Source organism: Anabrus simplex, chromosome 7, assembly GCF_040414725.1.
Source record: "Anabrus simplex isolate iqAnaSimp1 chromosome 7, ASM4041472v1, whole genome shotgun sequence".
Taxonomy (NCBI): Eukaryota; Metazoa; Arthropoda; class Insecta; order Orthoptera; family Tettigoniidae; genus Anabrus; species Anabrus simplex.
In genome coordinates, this window is record NC_090271.1 from 234,490,186 (window position 1) to 234,514,607 (window position 24,422).

Below are 24,422 nucleotides of genomic sequence, written 5' to 3' on the forward strand. Positions count from 1 at the left end.
CTTTCTAGAATAAAGTCGGTAAGTTGAAAATGGAAGAAAATTCTATTATTGGTGAAATTGACATCAAACTACGAGAAAGTGTTGAGGGAAATACTGACTTCCTGGCACCGTAGAAACTCAAAACTTGTTACCTCCAGGCAAGGCCGTAGCCAGGATATTTTTTGGAGGGAGTCAGGATTGACGGAGTGGGTGGGTTGGGGGGGGGGGGGGTCCGAAGAAACCTGTTGTACCGGTAACAAGTAGGCATATTTATTACTTTCAAATAGGTTATGGTTTTAGAGCAACTCGAAGGGTGAAGTAGAAAGGCACATTCATAGCGGTCTGGTGGCCAGACCACGCTTTAACACGTGCGTGGAGTGCGACACAAAGATTTCTGTCATTTCTTTAAAAATTGAGGTAACAATATGTTTCAATGTAAGTATTAAAATATTTAAAAGTTTTATTCGTTTTTAAAAGACCTTCTAGCTGCTCGATAACATGAAAATATTGTTTATTGAAATTGATTTTTGTAGTGCAAAATGAACATAAAAAATGAAATTTCAGTTTATGTTTTCAATATTTTTTTACAAGTTGCTTTACGTAGCACCGACACAATTAGGTCTTATGGCGATGATGGGACAGGAAAAACCATCTTCTGGGCTGCCGACAGTGGGGTTCAAACCCACTATCTCCCGAATACTGGATAGCCTAGTGGCCGCATTCAAGCGACTGTAGCTATCGAGCTCAGTTTTCAGTAAATTTTTTAGCCATATTCATAGAGAAACATTTAAAGACGGCACAGATTTTATGGGTTAAATTCATTTGTTTATTTTGCAAATGCCTGTTTTTATAATATTTCTAAATTATTGTAGGCTGTTTCAAAACATGTCTAGGCTGTTTAAATTTGTCAAGTTCACTTTTATTTCGGAAGGGGTTTAAACCCCCTAACCTCTCCCATGGTACGGCCTTGCCTCCAAGATCCCCAGAAAAACTGAGACTTGAGGAAAATGTCATGGAGGAAGGGAGGTGGTAGGAATCAAAAGAGCATAAGTAAGCCGGGGCAGTTTTCTTTCCGAGCATAAAAGTTTCCTTAAATTCCCAATTAATTTTTAACATAAAATCCTGAGAAAGTGTTGGCCGGCTGAATGGTCAGCGTGCTTCACATGACCCGCGTTCGATCCTGGCCGAACCAACATGTTTCTTTATTCTTTTTGCTCGGAGTCTGGATATTTATGACCTTCAACTACACACAATAGTCAGTACACACCTCCGTACAGGATTGGCATCCGGCCGTAAAACGGGGCTTCGTGCCGATCCCAGATAACTGGGGAAACTGCTGGGAAAGTGCTGGTGGTGGTGGTGATAATTAAATTTATCAGCGAGAAAAATAGAAGAGATCCGACACTTCGAAAACGAAGGTGTCGGAGAAGGAAAAACAAGGCTTGCAGAATAAGAAACCTTGAGAAAGTGTTTAGGGGTAGCAGAAGTGAAGGCTGAGTAATATTGTGTGCAGAAAGTTGGTTAAGCCCAGAAATGACCACAATATAAAGAGAGACGGTTGCTATTCGATGACAAATCATGTCATCGAGGAGCGAGCAGTGTTACCAACTCTAGCGACAAGTTGCTAAACTGGGAGATTCTGGTAGTCGTTTTTCGATAGAAATCTCTTCATAGCGAGGAGTGGCACATTTATATAGCGACAATTCTAGTGGATTTCGGCTTTTATCAGGTTTTAGATAGGCATATAGGAATTTTGACTTAAAGAAAATGTCACTCAACTCTTATGAATAACTGCTTAAATTCTGTCGAGTTGGCTCAGAATGTGATTACACTCCTTCATAAATAATTGGTTCCAGTGATGCTCAGTGGAGGAAGCTGAACATAATAATATGGAGTAATCTTTCAAATTTATTTATTTCATGCTTCTCAAAAATATGTGCTGTCACAATGGAAAAAGCACAATTAGAACATTCAGCTGTAAATTACATCTGAGAAGGCTTCCTCTAGAAGACACTACCAAATATATGATAAAGAAAAATCGATTTCTCGACAGAAGTTTGTGAATACAATGATTGTACGGGAGAACTCCACATTCCACACATTCCACACGCAATATTAAAATCGAGAGACTGTTTCCTCATCTCATAACAGTAAATTATGAGATAGATAGGGGCTCATTGCGCAAGAGTTGAAACAATACTTTGCCGTACGTATTGCGTTGAAAGTACGAGTAGGGCCTACTAGGTCCCACGAGCTGCCTGTGGTACATTATTTCTCTGTTGTGAACTCTTGATTAAGTGTGAAAATGTTCCCTATTTCATTACTTTAATTTCAAGATGTTTTACATTGGCCTACTATTTATACTTTAGCGACTTTCCAGCTATATTTGAGCTTGTAAATCATCATCATCATCTGTTTACCCTCCAGGTTCGGCTTTTCCCTCGGACTCAGCGAGGGATCCCACCTCTACCGCCTCAAGGGCAGTGTCCTGGAGCTTCAGACTCTTGGTCGGGGGATACAACTGGGGAGAATGACCAGTACCTCGCCCAGGCGGCCTCACCTGCTATGCTGAACAGGAGCCTTGTGGAGGGATGGGAAGATTGGAAGGGATATACAAGGAAGAGGGAAGGAAGCGGCCGTGGCCTTATGTTAGGTACCATCCCGGCATTCGCCTGGAGGTGAAGTGGGAAACCACGGAAAACCACTTCGAGGATGGCTGAGGTGGGAATCGAACCCACCTCAACTCAGTTGACCTCCCGAGGCTGAGTGGACCCCGTTCCAGCCCTCGTACCACTTTTCAAATTTTCGTGGCAGAGCCGGGAATCGAACCCGGACCTCCGGGGGTGGCAGCTAATCACGCTAACCACTACACCACAGAGGCGGGCTTGAGCTTGTAAATATGGAGCGAATAGGTCAGTGAAGCGAGGGGCCGTGTGGAGAGCAAGAGAAGCGTTGGAAACTCAAGTTTCCAAGACCCTGATAGGCACTTATTGCCATACTAGAAACTAGAAACTTGATATGCCCAGGGGTTGAGATGGTGGTGTGGTGGTGGTGTGGTGGTGGTGGTGGTTATTGTTTTAAGAGGAAGTAGAACAGGGCAACCATCCTATATCAAAACTAATTAGAAAGAAAACATGAAAGAGGTCCGATACCTCGAAAAATGAAGGTATCGGCCAAAGAAAGACGAGGGCCATGAAGGGCGGGAAAATAAAAGAATCCCTAAACCTCGTAAACCTAATAGCGTTGGGGTCGGAAAAGAATAAGATTTAACCAAAGGAGATCAGATACGAAAGAGAAAAGCGAGGAGCCTCGCAAAAATAAGTGGAAGCAATGCCAGATTCAGCTCGAGAACCATGGTCAACAACCCACGCTTCAAAGTTTTAGAGCCCGTAAGGCCCCTTTTAGTCACCTCTTACGACAAGCAGCAGATATCGCGGATGTTGTTCTACCGGTCGCCCGCACAGGGGTCTGAAGGGGCTGAGAAACAAAACAGCATAAGTAAAAGTGTTAAACGTTCTTTCCAACGCGATGACCTACAGTTTTCGTGAAAGTCCTAACTCATTTTTAACTTCAAGTCCCGGAAAACTGTTGATAGAAATGTTCACGATATTGAGGAGATAAACGGACGGTCGAAGTATACATGAATTGAGGGACATCTGAGCACCGTAGAGAAGGTGACGCATTATTCCCAAATCGCAAGGAAGATTGGAAATTACCAAAACTCTTCATGGAGATAAACTGGGGGAGAGGGGTGTTCTACACCGTGCAGATGCACACTGTAGCATGAAACAACGTTCTGTATTCGGTGGGCTGTTCTGAGAATGGTCTTCCCACTCTCCTCACTAAGACAGATGTCGGGACAGTTACCCACTCCATTCTCACCTTCTTCACAACACATCTCCTGGCCTGAGAGAGGGAGTCCTGCCCCACCCCAGCAGGGTACGCAATTAAAGCATTTAGGTAGCGTGTTCTTAACACAGAATGAGAGCTAATCTGTTTTTCTCTTCCGTTTCCTTGGTAGAAACGATACAAATTTACACATAAGAACAACATATTGTGTATAATGGTTGTTCACCATGATGCAGTCCGCCTCCGTAGTGTTATTATCATGTACACTTCGACTGTCCGTTTATCTCCTCAATATCGTGAACACGGTTAGTGTTATTAGCTGCCGTCCTCGGAGGCCCGGGTTCGATTCCCGGTACTGCCAGAAATTTAAGAATGGCAGGAGGGTTGGTGTGTGGTTGAAATGGTACATGCAGCTCACCTCCAATGGGGGTGTGCCTGAAAAGAGCTGCACCACCTCGGGATGAGGACACGAGTTTACTTTACCATGATGCAGAGCTTTTTTGAGATTTTGAGCTATGGTATTACAAAATAGACTGCGTTCTCCTCAGTAACATCTTCATGTCTGAAAATAAAATTACAACACACAGAAGTGCATGTCCCATACTGTAGCATGACTCGTAATCACCGTGCCACGCCACAAATCAAGTTGTCCAGATCATCTTGTTGATCCCACGGCGACCTCGATGATATCTTGGTGGATCATCGGAGGGTGTGGACGCTAAGCAATAGCACTCATCAGCATATCCCATGCATGTTCGATACAGCTCATATCCGGCAACATCTCAGGCCATTTCATTCGGGTAATGTCGGACTCCTGGATGAAAGTTTGTACCAACTCTGCTCGATGTGAGCTTGCGCGTTGTCGTTCAAAAGAATGAATTCATCGCCGATTTCTTCATGGAATGGATGCACAATTGGTCGCAGAACCTTACGAATGTAATGAATGCTCGCCCGTCATTGTGTCGTCTAAATGCACGTCTGTTCCCCGTTCCAGCATTATCCAAACCAAAACATGACTGACTCTCCTTGGAATGTGTGCACTTGTTGGACATGCCGTAGCCTGGTACGAGATTCCTTACACCTGCAGACCATGGGTAACGATTGTCGGGATGGAAGGCGGTCCTGGTTTCGTCCGTGAACAAAATAAAACGCCTCTCTCCAGGCCCGCGTTCACAGTGTGCTTGGGCCCAACTCTGGCGAGCAGCTCTGTGGCGGTGAAGGAGGAAAACACGACGAGGGGCCTCCTTGAGTGTAAGGCCCTCTATCGTTTGAGTGCACACTTGCACGCCTGAAGCCCGTCGCAGCGCATCCCGGAGCTCAGTGGTGCTAGCCATCAGGCGCCTTGTGGCCCTTGTGATAACAAAACGGTCTTGAGCTGCTGTTGTGGATTGAGGACGACCTGACACTAAATGTGTCAGCTGATTCCTCCTCCATATTCAGGGCACGTCAATTTCGTTTACTCTAAAGGTGCGTCCACTCTTGTATCAGATCACTCTATCTGTATCATGATAGGCCTTGTGAAAACAGAGCTCTGTATCAAGATCGTGTATCAAATATGATACAATGATCGGATCGGGGATGTTCCCACCGAGAATCGGTCTTTTGCCGTCGCATCAGGGGGAAGATACGTGATACAGATACGGGCAGTGTGGACGGAGCGTTTCCCCGATCAGCACTCCGTATCATCGCCTCGTGTGCTGCGCATGCTCAGAACCCCCGTTACTCTTCCCTTCGGCCGTACCCTTCCGGCTTAATTTAGTTTTGCATCAACCTTTGTCTGGGGATCTTGCGATCTGAAGAAAAATTGATTCGGAGTGGTCCATGGAAAATGTTCAACAGATGGTAAGTTATAATCAACAAAAGACCGTTTTGTAGAACCCAAAGGATCCGCACCATTGTAATCGACTGAAAAAGAATGACGCATAAGAAGAAATCGCAAAGACATTGGGAACCCTATTGAAATGTGCAAAAAAAATCTCATCGTGGCTCATAGAAGAGCTGGAGAGCCAACACTCAACAGATGATACATGATGCTTGTTGTTTAAAGGGGCCTAACATCGAAGGTCATCGGCCCCACAGATGATACAAGACCGATGGGTGGAAAATTAACAGATACGCATATTTGATACAGAAATCTTTGATACAGATACGCTGATCCAATACAAGTGCGGACGCACCTTAACACAGTTTGCAACTCATGTCTGCGTTAGGCTCTCCTGGACTAATGCGGCGATGCGTGCCCGGTTAAACAGTGTGATGGATCGTCTAGGTGTGTTGACGGACAACATGCACCGAATGCGACCAGGCCGGAATAGGAGTGGTCTGCGCTTCCTCCGTACACAGCCGACAATGGGGTCACTGGAAAGTACGCGAGCATGCGTATGTTTCAAAACAATGCATTGTGCAACATCATGAATAGAAGTGTAGCAAGCTCATAACGTTTCTTATCCATACTATTCGTCATTATGCAAAACTTTTTACAATAATAATGATGCTATTTGCTTTACGTCCCACTAACTACTCTTTTACGGTTTTCGGAGACGCCGAGGTGCCGGAATTTAGTCCCGCAGGAGTTATTTTACGTGCCAGTAAATCTACCGACACGAGGCTGGCGTATTTGAGCACCTTCAAATACCACCGGACTGAGCCAGGATCGAACCTGCCATGTTGGGGTCAGAAGGCCAGCGCCTCAACCGTCTGAGCCACTCAGCCCGGCGCAAAACGTTTCTGAAGTGTATCTATACCTTTGTGCATTTTCTTCAGGTGTTTTTTATTTATTCATTTAACAATCTGGCTCAAACTGAGCTTGTTCAGGTTCTTATTGGGATTGTTCCCATTCAAAGAATTTAACAGAGAAGTCGGATGGCGTAATGTCTCGTCCAGGTGACGACTGACACGTGTGGCCTCGGGTTGTTTTGATATTTTCTGTTCCCCAGACGTGGCCTCTTACTTCGTTGTTCCTTGTTCTGGCTACAGTCATCGTTTATGTGAGAGAAGTGCCTTGTAGACACACAAGTCATACTCATAGCTGTGTCATTCTTTTCGCCTGGCGGTTCACGGGACACCCAGTTGCTTGAGGACCGAGCTCGATAGCTGCAGTCGCTTAATTGCGGCCAGTATCCAGTATTCGGGAGATAGTAGGTTCGAACCCCACTGTCGGCAGCCCTGAAAATGGTTTTCCGTGGTTTCCCATTTTCACACCAGGCAAATGCTGGGGCTGTACCTTAATTAAGGCCACGGCCGCTTCCTTCCCACTTCCAGCCCTTCCCTGTCCCATCGTCGCCATAAGACCTATCTGTGTCGGTGCGACGTAAAGCAACTAGAAAAAAAAAGTTGCTTGAGGCACAACTCTTATTGACGACCGAACGCAGGCCGACCCTCTCGGCATATCAGTGTAGGCCTGTCGTACAGATTCCAAGTAAAACTGGATGTACTGTAAACTAGAAGCGTCGTTGTATTTCTAATCTTACATTATCTGTTGAAACTCACCGTCTCCTTGACTGAATGGTTTAGGAGGTACCAGTTTCGATTCCCGACCGGGCCATGGATTCTGTCATTTGGTATGGGCTAAATCAAATGTATTACTTTTATTGATCTGTCTGTGTATGTGTAGGTCCGGTGATGGTGATGTCGGAAGGGACAGAAACTATGGAGGTGTTTACTTTGCTCTAATGAGAGGAGACAGGCAGGTTATATTATAAAGTATTTCTCGGTCAGTCTAGCAACTTCACCCACGTCTTGTCTTCTGATATAGTGAACCCGAGTGACTTAGGCCCATAGTCAGTCATGATTTGATCGGTAAAATAATATGGTACATTTATTGAAATACAGAGGAGTGTATTTGAAAATATTTCGTTTAGGTAATGTCGAAATCAGAGCGAAGGAAGGACGACAGACTGGAGCCTGACGGATTAGCTCAACACGACAACTTTTCGCTACTTCACAGCAGGGAATATCATTAGTTGGCGTACAAGGAAATACAGAGTCCACAAATAAGTCTTGGTCAGAAAGAGGAAGGGGGAGAGTCATACAAAGAAAACTCACCACATGAGTAAGACCTTGGGATATTTTTGGTAGGACGGAAATTCCATGACCTCATGGAAAAGTACAGCGGCTGAGTGTACGTTCGCTAGCCTAAGTTCGAGCAGGTGGAGATTTAAATCACGTGACCGCTTGCCGGCCAATAGTAAAAATTTGATGGGAGACTCAGTGATACCATCTTAAGGAATGATGGATGAGATATTTTCGTAACTACAAAAGTAATCAGTAATAAATTATTATGAGTACACGGATGGGTGTACTGGATTTATTAGAGGTCATGCATGGAAGAATAATCAATACTTATTGGCAAATTAATTAAATTGAAGGCTGGATTTCTTGGAAACCGGACAGCTTGAATCTCATTGGCTGAACGAAGACCACGTTGTCAGGGACGCTTACGAAGGCGCGAAATGTGAGGAGCGAAATCCACCCATATCTCCTAAATCTGTGATCACCAGGAGTTCATATTTTATCCAGCAGATATGCTAGCGGAGTGGATTAATTTGATGTAAATTTTAACTTCCAATTCGGAGTGCAAGTACCGATATTAAAAAAATCCACCCCCTCCCTAAGGGGCATGACGTCAACGAATCCGCGGGAAAAAGGCTTCATCCATATATACGGGGCAAGGGATCCTCGCCAGCACACTTGTCTTGAATCGTTGGAGCTGAATTGACGGTCGCCAGCACACGTGAATTGAATATCGGGAGCTGAACTGTTGGTCGCCGCTAACTTAGAATTCTACGGACGTACAGTCATTTAATGGCGCGAGCATCCGCCAGTGTTTGTAAAATGTGATCGCGCTCAAGCAACAGGGATTAGAAAATGTTAACGTAGGACAGTGTTTGTCATTTGGGAATATCAGTGACGTAAAGTAATTACCCTGCAAGAGAGTAGTATAAATTATATCACCATAAGTACGTGCATAACAGACTGTGTGACGAACAGTACTTTAAGGAAGTAGTAGCCTGTACTTAGCTATACCGAACCGATGTTATGAACACGTCAAGAATGCCGTATAAATCGGGCGTATCGCGACGGGCGTAATAGTTGACACCTCGTCGTACGTGTCCAGGTCCATTGTGCGGTAGGTGGATGAAGATTAAATAGTGTAAATATATTAAATTCTTGGGTCTAGGATAGAAATTTGTTGTATCCAAGTTAATGTATACAGTGTTAACGTTGTAAATGGTGAAGGTTTGTGGTAGTCAAGATATGAGTGTAAAATGATAATGTGCCAGGAAATCTTTTGTGAAACTACGCCATCAAGGATGGAGGAGTAAAACGCAGAGAGGGGCCGGATGGAGCCTCTCGTCTGCAAAGCTGCAATGGAATACCGATAACTAAGATGAGTACTAAACTGTAAATAATATTTGGGAAATGTTATCGTGATGGGAAAAATGGAAATAATTTGATTATACTTGGTTACCTTCTGTAACAAGATGGGTCGCTTAACGACCCCATCCTAAATTTGTAGCACGGACAGTAGTAAATCATAATAATGTAAATAATCGGGTCTTTTATGTATTCAGTTTGTGGGAGATGTAAATTTGTATATATAGTGTAGTACGTTAAGTCATGCATGCATTCATATTTTCTTTGTAGTCGATAATTTTCTTTACATTTGATTTTGGTTATGCTAGTTAAATAAGACCCGATATGTGCTTTTATGTTTTGTCAATTTTAACGAGCCATTTAATGACATGGAAGGAAAATCCAGCTTCGCCATACCAAGTGGTTTTGTTGTAATTAATATGGTCATATTTTCAAAGTGAAGTTGTTAAATTTGTGAGATGCGATTAATATAATGATTTCCAAGTAAATCATATCTGGAGTGTTTAGTGCCAGAATAAATCGAGTTTGTACAAGGGGTTATGCGTTAAACATATTACGAGTGGACTACCGAGTAACAGGCGAATTATTTTTTTTAAAATAATAATAATAATAAATAAATAATATAAATATTCTTTTTTAAGGAAGATATTTTTTTTTCAATATGATTTGGATAATAATAATTTATGGGATCAAGTGTTGAGTTTATTGGGAATCATTTAATGACGGGATGTCGTTTTTTTATTTCGGAATTAAAGTGCGTGGTAATTTAATTTGGTCAATTAATAATATTGAAATGTAAATCGGTGCTAATAATCCGTACATGTTAATGAACGTGTGGTTTAAATTACGGTCCAATATTTTTTTACGTATAAATGTCGCGTTTTGAAGTTGCGATTCATTAGCCGGAACATGTAGTGCTAATATTACGAGACCATGATTGTCAAAATTTGGTAAATATAATTTCAAGATGTTACGATTATTTGTGGAGAATGAACTAAAGCGTAGATCAAAATGAAATAGAATATGTGAAAGAATCTGCAGTCAGATAATAAAAGGTCGTACGATGTCAGAAATGATTAAATAAGTCAGTTGATAATTCTGTGAGAAATAAATGAATCGAGGAATATTGAGATAGAGAGGAAAATAAATTCCGTACGAGAGACACTTAGGATATTGATATGAGTGTAAAATGTACGGGCAGTGTCACAGAGAAATACTGAGTTACGCAGCGGGTAGAATTCGAACCCGTGACAGCATGTACGAAATAAATAGACTGCACAGCTGTTCGTTGAGATACAACGGATTTAAGGATAATGAGAGTTCAGATTCCACATAAATGGTCGTATATTGTATTCATTGTAATGACGAGCGAGGACAATCATGATGTCGTGATAATAATAATAATAAATATTGCAGATAAAGGATTGGACCGCCTTAATTAATAGAGCGTTGATAGGATGTTAAACGGGAATCTAAATGATAATATGCAACCGATAATAATAATAACAATGTAAGGACGATGTTAAATCATCGCGGTCAGATTAATAATAATTGTCATAATAATAACTGTAATGATGTCGTTGGTTGATCAGTGAAATGTTTGTAATTGCACCGATGTCTTAATATATATGTTTTGGCGTAAGTGACCGGTTCATTAATAATAATAACCTTTTAAGTGACGTGAATAATAATAATATCTTGGGTCACCTATTCATTAATAATAATAATAATAATAATAATATCTTGAGTCACCTATTCATTAATAATAATAATAACCACGAGAGGGATATAATAATAATAACAGTAATAACCACTTGGTGTTTGCATCCCGCATAATAATGATGATATTAATCAAACGTGACAGTGCCAGGAACCGTTGAGGAATAATAATAATAATAATAATAATAATAATAATAATAATAATAATAATAATTTCGAGGATGATAATTTCGTGGATTAAATTATTTGGTGACAACATCCCTCTATTCGTATGTTTGAATAATGAGAGTGATAATATTAGAATCATTTTGGTACCTCTTTATCGTACGGTTTCCATACGGGACGATGTTGCATACTTGGCGTGTTTGTTTATTTCGCTCGCGATGCGAGGGGGGCCATTGGCACGGTATTTCCCACCGCTTCTCGTTATCTCATCTGTGGCAGTAGTCTACTGAGGCTAACTGGTGACAATTCAGATCACATGTAAATAATATGTAAATGCTAATTCATTGGTATGGCACCAGCTGGATATCGTAAGATAGGAACTGTCCGTGGAATCCAGTTTTCGCATTTCACGAGAAACATTACCCAGTCCGAGTACCGGTCTCGGAAAAATGTATATAGCCGGAGTACATCATCTTAGTTAAATCGGGAAGCCGACCGTAACATGGGTTATGCTCGGGCTCCCGATAGAAGGAAGCTATATCCTTGAGTAACGGTTCGATTCAAATGGAATCGATCCGTAAATTATACCTCCAAAATGTCATTTTATTTCAGAAGCAACACAGCAAGATATTGGTACCACTTGCGGTATGGCAAGTGATTTATATATGTAACATGTGTGTAAATTCAAATATTGTTGCCACGTGTATCAAAGTTTTATACGTCAAATGGCGTAATAAACCGCTCCTTCTGGCAAATTATTTCAAAGGAAACCACTCTCATAATCTTTTTATTGTAGTTAGATGATGCCCTTTTTAAAGTAACAGTCACTTCCTAGTCCTATCATGGAGTCCTTAAATTCAAGTTACAATCGAGCCTTCCCCCCTTTTAATTTTAAGTTGCTCCGTTCATCCCCGTGTTCTATTATGCCGTTATATTTATATTTGATGATTTAAATAATGAACCGACACCCCTGAGATAAATGCTAGTCTGGGACTCGGGAGGTGGACGGGTGCAATAGGCTAGATCAGAGGTTTCAGAATTGCGACCCGCGAAGCCATATTTTGTGGCCCGCGACTGCTTTACTTTTTTTTTAATGTGAAGAAAATGTGCAAAAATTTTCCATAGCTCGTTCAAAAATATATTAACTTTTATACCCTTTATTTATAGAACTAATTTAATATTTCCTTGTTTATGTATTCACTTGCTCTGAATATATTATTCACACATTCACACATTCTTAACCATTATAAAACCATTATAAAATGGCTATGGGATCCACACCAATCCTTGAACTCCATGTCAACTTCACTGTGGACATTTGTATACAACGTAGCATCTAATGAATACCAAGAAATACTTTAATTGCCATTGGTGTAAGAAGCGGTTTCAAATCCTCTGGCCTCCGGGACCACTACACCACAGAGGCGGACGCTAAGATATCTTCTGCTAATATTCAGTGTATTTGGACTGGTTCGCTATAAACTTAGAATGGGAACAGAAATGTCTCAAAGTTGGTTTAAAAGTTTGGTGTGTTCAGTAGGAATACATGTCAGTTTATAAGAGGAAGAGCAAACATTCTGTCACTTTACCAATGTGGTAGAGTGTCGACTTCCCGATCCCAAGATAGCGGGTTCAAACCTGGCAGAGGTAGTCCTACCGCTGTACCGGTATGAACTACGAATGTTTTAAATGTCAACAATAAAATAGAATTTTTGAAGGACGAAAAAAAAAAAACCATTCGACACTCCACGTCGTACGATGTCTGCAAAAGATCTCTGGTGACACATTTGATGTTTACCCGACAAAATTCACTAAATCTCAGCCATAGACGCCCAAGAGTGTTTCGGTTTACTCGGTCTGCCATCTAGTGGACCAGGAGTAAAACGGATCGTCGAAATTGACGAGCTGACAGCGAGATGGCGTCAAATTGAAATGTCTGCACACGGTAGCTGAGGCAATACGATTATTATTATTATTATTATTATTATTATTATTATTATTATTATTATTATTATTATCACTGTGTTGTTCTCTACACTTGAGAATTTTGTACCATAATTCGTGTTTTTCTCATACTATGTGTACAAAGGTCGAAAACACGCCCAGTTCGATTTCTGTTTATGCTTACATCACGGGAATTTCTGAAACTCGCTATTTTTAATATTATTATTATTATTATTATTATTATTATTATTATTATTATTATTATTATTACACCGATCAGCACTTGACATTGATATGGCCAAGTTTGATGTCCACCGGCCCCGTGGTGTAGGGGTAGAGTGCCCCCGCTTCGATTCCCGGCCGGTCAGGAATTCTTACCGCAAAACAGAGGAATTAACCATAGGCAGTTAAAATCGACGGCCGGCAGGCAATTGAATCGAGGGCCCTCTGAACCAAAAATCAGTGCGCTGACCACTATGCCATCTGTTTAGTACACAGGGGCGACCAAAACAAGAAAGTCACACTTCTCCGTCAATATGAGCTGCAATGGGGAAACTATATGTTGTGCCATGCTCTTTTACTGTAAGGGGAATGTGATTGTTCGACAAACTTACAAATATTAGTTATGTATGTGTACGTAAACTTTTGCGTCTTAACGTACCTGACGGCGATCAGCGCTGATAACAACAGCTGAAGCAACTGCTTGAAAATGTCTTCCGACATCGAGACAACCGAAACTGATGTAAACAAAGAATATCGTGTATCCATCCGCTGTTTTCGCGTTGATTGGAGAATGACCGGGCAATTTGCGAGCACATGGCAAGAGCCACGTGGGGTTCTCTAGGAACTGTCATTACCTTGTCTGATTGTCACGATTACATCAGACTGTTGCTGGATGCCACTGACGTCAACATGTAGATGAAATGCAATTATGGTATTATGGATACGAAGCAAATTTTATTCACTGCCCGCGAGAAATAAACTATAAGCGAATGACATCACATCTGGATATTTAACACCTCAGAAAAGAAATATATTACGGAAGATTGGTGGATCTGAGGTTATGCCCTAAATGTAAATACGTAATAAATCATTCACAGCAGCACGTGTAAGGAACAATTTACTTATGATATTTTATATTTAATATTTCAATTAAATTAACGCCTAGAAGGCACATGTAGTTTTGAAAAGGTATTATGAAAGACAATTTTAAAAGTTTTTTTTTCCAACCCTTATCCCGTTTTCCTACGGGGTCGGGTATGAGGCATGAGGTGAGATGAATCTGTCGTGGTGGGTTTTTATGACCGGATGCCCTTCCTGACGTCAACCTCATCAGAGGAGTTAATGAGATGAAATGAATGACGTGATATATAATAGTAGCGAGAGGGTGAAGCCCGGTGCCGGCACATAGCCTACTCCTGTCGAATAGCACCAAGGGGTCTGTTCAAGGCTTAATGTCCCCATCCGACGGACGAATCACCATCAACAGCGTCATATGCCCTCACTGCATATGAGCACTGCGGAGAGGTTTGGAATTTAATCCAGGCTTTTGGCACGCAATCTAGTGATTATAAATTGTATACTACAACATCCTCTACCCTGCCGGCCAACATTTTGAAGGTGATTTTTTTTTCGACCGACGGGACTCGAACCAGCTAACCTCGGTGTCAGACCGTTTAGACTTCAACGCCTTAACGATCATGGCCACCAGGCGGGCTAAAAACAATTTTAAAAGTACTTTACGTAATGAGAATCTGATAAAGGGCGAACTCTTTCGAAGTCGGATTCCTCCCTCTCGTCTTTCTCACTGTTGTTCGTATCATTCGAATTAATGACAAGACGATAAATACTCATATCACACAGACTGTCCGCATCCCAGTATCTCAGTCTTCCGTCACCACGTGATACACATTACAGCTGTTACTCACCGAAGTCTCATTAACATTCTGATTTCAATTTTATTATTACGGGAAACGTATCCATTTACCAAGCTCCAGACTAACTCTATGGAGGTGAATGGAGATAAAGTTTCCATCGAGCCTTCGCGAACGGGCGATGTCATTTTGGTTAAAGATCCAATACGGTGCCAACGGACAACGTCATAGATGCTAGAAGTTCAACATGGCGGGTCAAGCATGAATACCCGGCATTCTTCAGATTGAATTACTTGCTTATATTGATGACAATCAATCGGTTATTGCATATTATTCTGACTGAAATTATTTGAGAAATTATATTTTGGACATTGTGTACGTTGGGTCGCAGTACGCTACGAACTATTTTGATGTCTCCGCTCACGCGTTCTGCGGTAGCATCAACCAATAAACGTTAACATGAACACGTGCTCATGTTTACAGTATGGCTGTTTTTCCCCAAACCAGGTGTGTCCTCAATGCTGAGTTTTGTAAAAAAAAAAAAAAAAAAAAAAAAAAAAAAAAAAAAAAAAAAAAAAAAAAGCGTTTGATCCGAACTTGAAAATGAGTAAATCCCTTATTTCCCCCAAAACTTATGTACACTCAGGGACTGACGCTGTTCGTTTCCTGCTGCCCCATGCTTCCGCGAGATGGTGTTAGAAAGCCTAACCCAGTTACGACAGATAGTGATGTAGAACTTAATGTTAAAAGACAACCTCCGTGCCTGGATTAAGCCCATCTGGTGGCCATGATCGTTAAGGCGTTGAAGTCTAAACGGTCTGACAGCGTGGTTAGCCGGTTCGAGTCCCGTTGGTCGAAAACATTTTCATTATCAGAATGTTGACCGACAGGGTAGGGGAGATGGTGGTGTACAATTTCTAATCACTAGATTGCGTGCCAAAAGCCTACGTTAAATTCCAAACCTCTCCTCAGTGTTCATATGGAGTGAGACCATATGACGGTGTTGATGGTAATTCTTCCGTCGGATGGAGACGTTGAGCCTTGAGCAGACCCCTTGGTACTATTCGACAGGAGTATGCTATGTGCCGGCACCGGGTTTCACCCTCTCCCACCCTACTATCATATACTACGTCATTCATTTCATCTCATTTACTCCTCTGATGAGGTTGGCGTAAAAACCAGCCACGACAGATTCATCTCACTTGATACCCAACCCGTAGAGAAAAGGGACAAACTAGAAAACCTGCTTTCTTCATTTTCCCAAGTAACACCGTGAGCATCTGAAGAGAACAAAAGAAAGTGGAAGCAGTACCCGGCTCAGCTGGAGACGTCGCGCCGGTCCCTTAGGAACAGTGGCGTTTTAAAGACGGCCTAACCTGTAGCATGTTTCTGTGCCTCTGACCTTCCATTAGCTCCGCCTCTCTCATATTGTTGCCGCTCTACACAAAGACAGTATCCAGGAAGTTGTGAAGTTCTATTTTCCAGTCAGTTTCATACTCGTAATGAGGCGTTTTGAAATCGCTTATGCTGAACGACAAAACCAGAAGACAATATTAAGTAAATTCCAAAACTAATTAACTATGTTTGTTCCACTGGTAATTACAAATATTCGAAACTGGAGGAAACTAACACACGAAAAGAAATTGCAAACTGTGAACTACAAACTTGCTAACGTTCAGTGCAGTATTCAGGGTCAGTCCACAGAAAATAATCTACCATTCTTTCGCCAAAATGTCAATGTAAAATTTCAGATCCAGGTCCTTGGTCAAATTACGGGATTGTTGGGTAAAAAAGGGACATTTTATTCCCGAAATAAAGGTAGTAATTTTTATAAATCAATCCAAAAGTAAAAAAATTGGTGATAATGTCGAGGAAAGCAATATTTTCCTCACAACGAACTGGAAAGAGAATGGCTTCTTTGCTCCCTGCGAATGGAAATATTTATTATTTTTCCATTCTAAATCTCCCTTTCCATTTGGCGGAGACAGATTGAATAATTAATAATAAGAAACTATGGTAGCTTATTGTAGTCGTTCAAAATTCGTTGGGTCAGTAGATGCTCAGTTCAATAACAAACGCCATCGCTGCAAAGAAGTACTTCAAGGAATTACTGCAGTCATTAAATTTTTGGTGTGAAGAGTGCTCCCTTTAAGACGCTATAACGAAAGGATTGGTTCAGTGCAAAATGGAAATGATTCCAACTTCACAACATGTAAAGAATTATTCCAGCCTGTGTCCACAACAGAGGGTAACGCGAACCAAAATTCGGGAGAAGTTTCAGAGGAAAGAGGAAAGGGCTTTACCGTTCTTCTGCACTTACAATTTCATCGTCTAAAATTACAACGACAGTCAATATGGAATTTTACAAAATCTGACGTTACATTCCGGGTTGATTTCATCAGCACCGGAGAGCTATTTCGTGGCCTTGAGTCGTTGGTAACTTACTGTCATATTTCTACCTCTAATTATTTCTGGACAGGCTTGTTCAGGAAATTGAGAAAGAGTTATTTCAGGAAGGGTAATCACTGAGGTGTAACTACTTGGCATACCGGTTAGTCGTTCGGGGATCAGATGAGTTCACTGGGTGATAGGAATACAAATGAGATACACCTCGTGGGCCAGATCTTGCCATGCAGATGAATAACACAGTTGTACCGCATCTCCTGATGCAATTCGGTCCTCGTTTAGAGAACAATGGCGATGGAGGGCCCAATTTCCCGAAATGTGCTGCATTGAGTCGCATATGGGAAGTGATCTTTTACCAGTGGCGTGCACAGAACCCCATCTACCCCAGCGCTGCTGCAGTAAAGAACTTTGTATTAACGTTTTCTAATTATTCCTCAGAACGCTTTTTATAATGTTTAAAAAATTGCGAACATCTAAGCCAAGCCAAGTTCAGCTGTCTCAACAATCCGCTCGCACTACCGCAGTTCAGCTTCTCCAGCGAGTTGGGTTTCCTTGCCGGCGCAAAAGAGAGCTACCCCAGCGAAATTTAAGGTCGCCTGGGTGACGCATGCACTTGAAGGTTCCTTGTTCTGGGAGCTGGGCGGAGCTGTAGACCCTCCCTCGACAGCCATTTACGGCGACAGGCCAGCTAGCTTAGGTAAGGTAATGTTAGTTTTAATACTTGACACTCGAAGTTTTCAGCGCCACACACTAGAGACTGTAAGAAAAATAACAACATCTTAACAGTACAGCCACTTGAACATCCTCCTGCTAATAAAAATAGAGCCAGTATATGAAATCAATTTTAATACAGAAGAATATACTTCAGTCTTGGGTTTCGGCGTGTATACAGTTTTTTCGAGCAATTCATTGCTGGCATGTATAGAGTATGTGTTCCGACAGCCGCAGAAAAATACTTAGGTTGCCCAGCATGAACACCGAGTTAAGCGCGAATGGTTGTCTGTAGTGTTCCTCTTGGATTATAGGTGAAGGTTTCGCGAGTTCTGTGGCATTCTTCATGAATATAACGTGTGTTATACGTCGTGAGAAATATTTCCCCTCGTTTGTCGTTGATGCATGTACTGTGCACTCAGTATGCGAGTGAAACTATAACACTTCAGCGAGGGTAAAATACCAGTTAGATTTTGCTGATTAGTTTAGATTAGGCTTTTTAAGTAAAAAACAAATAGTCCCAGTGTATTTTTGTGAAAACCATGACTGTACTATCACGAAGCGTCACCGGGTGAAACTGTAAGTACATTGTTTAAAATCTACTCTAGTTAAGTTATGATGGTGTCATCACTGCCGTGGATATCGATTTGGAAGTATGTGCGAGCGTATGGTTGAAAACATTCTTGAAAGATCTTTCTCAGGTAGACCTTTCCACGAAAAACGTAGCTTTATAAAATGGTAATGTTGACTTCAGAGAGTGTAGTGGGGCTACGATTGTTTATATTTTTAAAAAAAACTTTTTTGCAGCTGGGGTAATGAATATGTTCACTACACGCCACTGCCTTTTACATACTGAGGTAACGGTGACATAAATCACAGACAAAAGTTACGAAAACCGTGTTAAATAGAGCCTTAACAAGGAGTGACTGTTGGAACAAATCACCCTGTTGGGTCTTGTCCTATAAAGCGACCGGTGTTCAGGTTACCAGGAGAATCCTCTCGGCTGTTACTAGACCGGGGCGCTGTATAGCTCCCCAGTTGTTGTCATGTAGGCTGAGTGGACCTCGAAACAGCCTTTATATTTAGGCAGAATCCATAACCTGACCGGTAACCGAACCCGAGCCTCGGGGGCAGTAAAAGATGCACTACCTCTAGACCGCACCGCCACCGTGACTTGAAATCCCTGAAAAAGTTCGGACGTTTTTTATAAACAAGGAAAGTATGATAAACTATACCTTATGTTCGTTTCTAATTTGTAAGAAAAATATAGCTAGTACGGAATAAATATAAAAAATTATATTATTTTGCCATTGATGCTTTCACGACCCGTACTTATAGACAAACGGTACAGGCCTACTACCTGCCTGAGTGGCTCAGACGGTAGAGCGCTGGCTTTCTGCCCATGTTGACATATTTGGTACTGTGTTAGCAGATTTACCTGCCCGTAAAACCGTAAAATGTAGTTGGTAGGCTTTTGGGCTTATGCCGTGTCAAGAAAATAAGGCGAACTTCTTTATTTTCTTGGTTTCCCATTTTCACACCAGGCAAATGCTGGGGCTGTACCTTAATTAACACCACGGTTAGTTCCTTCCCGCTCCTAGCCATACCTCCTCACCATAAGGCTAGGGTCACACTTGCGTGATTTCACGCTGAGTTACTGTGTGAAATCTCGCGTCAAAACACTAATTTGGACGGGACCGGCCACACACAGCGTGTTTTCCCGTTCAGTGCCTGGCCACACTTGCGGAATGAACACGCTGTGGTATTGTGCTCTTGTTTGAATATTTCGCATGGTCCATCCGCGTTCGGTTTGTACTCTCACTTTGCAAAATTGAATTAGACAGTGAATTAATCATTTTGGAGGTACAAAAGTACCCGTGCCTTTCCGATACAAGGGATCAAGAATTCAAAAACAGAGACATGAAGAGAAATAATAATAATAATAATAATAATAATAATAATAATAATAATAATAATAATAATAATAATAATAATAATAATAATAATAATCGTATGGCCTCAGCTACCGTGTGCAGACATTTCAATTTGACGCCATCTGGCTGTCTGCTCGTCAATTTCGACGTTCCGTTTTACTCTAGGCCCCCACTAGGTGGCAGACCGAGTAAACCGAAACACTCTTGGGCGTCTATGGCTGAGATTTAATTAATTTTGTCACCAGAGATCTTTTACATGCCGACATCGTACGACATGGAGTGTCGAATGGACTTTTTTCCGCCCTTCAAAAATCCGACTACCTCTGCCGGGTTTGAACCCGCTATCTTGGGATCCGGAGGCCGACACTCTACCGCTGATCCACAGAGGCAGCTACATGAAGAGAGATGCGTGTGGTTATCAGTAACGGGCGCTGTGTTGGAGGAGACATGTTTCTTTTGTTGATAGCATTTTTCAACAAACAGAAAAGCATTTTGAATGAGTTCAGGGACATTCTGTAATACTCAAAAATTTCTCTTGGTTGTCTTTTAGTTTATTGTGTAGAAGCACAAATTGTCCACTTGATGACCTGTTGCTAGGTAAACAATTGATAGGGAATCTGCCACCTGGTCGATAGTCCTATATTCAGATGAAATGAAATGTCGTATGGCTTTTAGTGGCGGGATATCCCAGGACGGTTTCGGCTCGCCAGGTGCAGGTCTTTTTTGACTCCTGTAGGCGACCTGCGCGTCGTGATGAGGATGAAATGATGATGAAGACAACACATACACCCAGCCCCCGGGCCATTGGAATCAACCAATTAAGGTTAAAATCCCCGACCCGGCCGGGAATCGAACCCGGAACCCTCTGAACCGAAGGCCAGTACGCTGACCGTTCAGCCAACGAGTCGGACCTATATTCAGATAACCGATGATGATGATGATGATGATCTCGGGGGCAGAGGTCAAAGCTGAGACGAAGTGTTTTTATTCATCTACATGTCAAATACAACTCAATATTTGTGAGGCAGAAGATGTATTTCAAGTTTTTTCATATCTAGTCTTCGTCATCCATGTGTTTTCAATTATAAACCCCAGGAAGAACGGCGCGATATGTCAACACAGGAAGGAACTCGTACCTTATACTGGAGAGACTAATTAAAATGTGCAATAAGTCTTTCATTAAAACTGATGGTGGGTTCGAATCCTATCGTCGGCAGCCCTGAAGACGTTTCCCCGTGGTTTCTCATTTTCTCACCAGGCTGTACCTTTAGGCCACGGCCACTTCCTTCCCAATCCTTGCCCTTTCCCACCGTTGTGTCGCCGAAAACCGTCCATGTGTTAGTGCGACATTAAACCAGGAGTAAAAAATAAATAACTACTGCCTGTAACCTCAACTTCCTCCTTCCTCCTTCAATTGTTACGACCTTTCCTTTACTGACGAAAGAATTTGTAAACATGGGTGATTCATGATATCGGGGGATTAGCATAGTGTGCTACTGGCATTCCACCCAGATGGCCGAGGTTCGAACCCAGCTTGGAATTTTCACCTGAAGAACGCAATCAAGTAGCATCAGAATAGCCATCGGGTTTCAAACCCCGACCAAGACCCCAAATGTGTCAAGTGACATCGGGATGGACATCCGGTGTCAAACACTGGCCAAGTGGCTCCGACGACCCAGAAATAGAAGCAGAGGAAAGTGAAAAGCCTAGGAGGAAGAAGAAGGGTTAGCATTCATTGTAAAAAAATAAATAAATCTCGAAGCTAATCAAACTGCCAAGACATTTCCATACGGGTCATGAGAGCACTTGCAGGAGTACCACGTAACTTCTGCAGTCTCTGGTCTGGTTGGCCCTCGGTCCTTAGGAATTAGCTTTCTGTAGGCTACAGAGTGGAAGTTAAAGGCTTCCATTACCCATAACCTCGCAGTGTATGGTTGTCCGTAGGCCCTCACGAATTAACTTGGTGTAGGCTGAGTGAACGTGAATGCCATGTACCTCTCCACGAGTAGAATAATCTCGTTGTCCGACTTCTCGACAACGAAGCGAACCGAGATCGCCTTTTAAACTAGACAACCCCACTGCCGAGTTTGCAGTATCACAATACATGATAAAATAGTGAAGACGCCAAATCATGAATATTAGAAGAACAGTCTTGTGAGTCAATCATTCCCAATTACCATGAATCCTAGATGTAAAACGAACGTTTTGAAGTATTTTCGTTTTGATCGTAGCTCAGAAATATCTAAAAATATCCATAGCAATGTCGGCTGATAAATAAATTGGCAATAATTTATCTAATTTAAGTTACAAACATTTCCAACAGAGGCTGTTAATGATTCTAGTAAAGAAGTGCCAGGCTGTCTTAAGATAGTTCCGCGAGGAGTTGTAAAACAACGGCACCCTGAAATGCCAGCGATATTAACTGTGGCGGAAAGAAGACTGCACTGCAGAAGTCCTGACTCCTCCACATGTGTCTTCTTGGACAACTTGGCAATCTTCCACTGCATGTAATGAGAGTAGAAGAAGCGAGTTTTATATTCATAGGTGGACGAATTTCTATCTCTTTCTCTATCTCTCTTTTACATACGGTGAGGGTTTGGCGGTAGTTTGAAGGGATATTATTATTATTATTATTATTATTATTATTATTATTATTATTATTATTATTATACATACATAGATTATCATTAAAGACTGTTATGCCTTTCAGCGTTCAGTCCGCAAGCCTCTGTGAATTTACTAAACGTCGCCACAATCCTCTATTTGCAACTAGTGCTGTGGCCTCATTTAGTTCTATACCTCTTATTTTTAAATCGTTAGAAACTGAGTCTAACCATCGTCGTCTTGGTCTCCCTCTACTTCTCTTACCCTCCATAACAGAGTCCATTATTCTCCTAGGTAACCTATCTTCCTCCATCCGCCTCAAATGACCCCACCACCGAAGCCGGTTTATGCGTACAGCTTCATCCATCGAGTTCATTCCTTTATCTCCTCATTCCGAGTACCATCCAGCCATTGTTCCCACCTGTTTGTACCAGCAATCATTCTCGCTACTTTCATGTCTGTCACTTCTAACTTATGAATAAGATGTCCTGAGTCCACCCAGCTTTCACTCCCGTAAAGCAAAGTTGGTCTGAAAACAGACCGATGTAAAGATAGTTTCGTCTGGGAGCTGACTTCCTTTTTACTGAATACTGTTGATCGCAACTGCGAGCTCACTGCATTAGCTTTACTACACCTTGATTCAATCTCACTTACTATACCAGACGTCATCACCTTGTTGCTCTAGGGAGCCGGTGTTACTTGCTCAGCTCGGGACGGCTGTTTGTCACGTGGCAAGAGAGCAGCGGACAGGCGGGTTGCATACCGTGCCCGTACTATACCTGGCCTGCAGTACGTACTACGTCATGCACTTCCCCTACTTCTTCCCCTGATTGCTCGCAGAGATGCTCTCATTCCTCGAGAGCGGGGAGCAAACAAGCTCCGAAGGCATTTCGCTCTCGATTGACGATGCCTGTACTATACTACCATCCTGGGAGTACACACAACCTAAATACTTGAAACTATCGACCTGTTCTAGCTTTGTATCACCAAACTGGCATTCAATTCTGTTGAATTTCTTACCTACTGACATCAATTTAGTCTTCGAAAGGTTAATTTTCATACCATACTCATTGCACCTATTTTCAAGTTCCAAGATATTAGACTGCAGACTTTCGGGACAATCTGCCATTAAGACCAAGTCGTCAGCATAGGCCAGACTGCTTACTACATTTCCACCTAACTGAATCCCTCCCTGGCATTTTATACATTTCAGCAGATGATCCATGTAAACTACGAACAACAAAGGTGAAAGATTACAGCACTTGTCTAACCCCCGTAAGTACCCTGAACCAAGAACTCATTCTACCATCAATTCTCACCGAAGCCTAATTGTGAACATAAATGCCTTTGATTGATTTTAATAATCTACCTTTAATTCCATAGTCCCCCAGTATGGCGAACATCTTTTCCCTCGGTACACTATCATATGCCTTCTCTAGATCTACGAAACATAAACACAACTGCCTATTCCTCTCGTAACATTTTTCAATTATCTGGCGTATACTGAAAATCTGATCCTGACAGCCCCTCTGTGGTGTGAAACCACACTGGTTTTCATCCAACTTCCTCTCAACTACTGATTGCACCCTCCCTTCCAAGATGCCAGTGAATACGTTGCCTGGTACACTAATCAATGAGATACCTCGATAGTTGTTGCGATCCTTCCTGTTCCCTTGCTTATAGATAGTTGCAATTACTGCTTTTGTCCAATCTAAAGGTACCTTACCAACACTTCATGCTAATATTACTACTCTATGAAGCCATTTCATCCCTGCCTTCCCCCCACTTCAGGTCTGATTTCATCTATTCCTGCTGCCTTATGACAATGGAGTTTATTTACCATCCTTTCCACTTCCTCAAG

General features: G+C 42.0%; 1 protein-coding gene across 1 annotated transcript in view; it reads right to left on the reverse strand.

The window, feature by feature from the left end:
* Positions 1-13,706, reverse strand: part of LOC136877510 (luciferin sulfotransferase) — a 141,355-nt gene extending 127,649 nt beyond the window's left edge. The window contains exon 1 of the mRNA XM_067151619.2: positions 13,694-13,706. The gene's annotated coding sequence lies outside the window, so the exon portion shown is untranslated. The remainder of the gene's footprint in view (positions 1-13,693) is intronic.
* Positions 13,707-24,422: the final 10,716 nt, after the last annotated feature.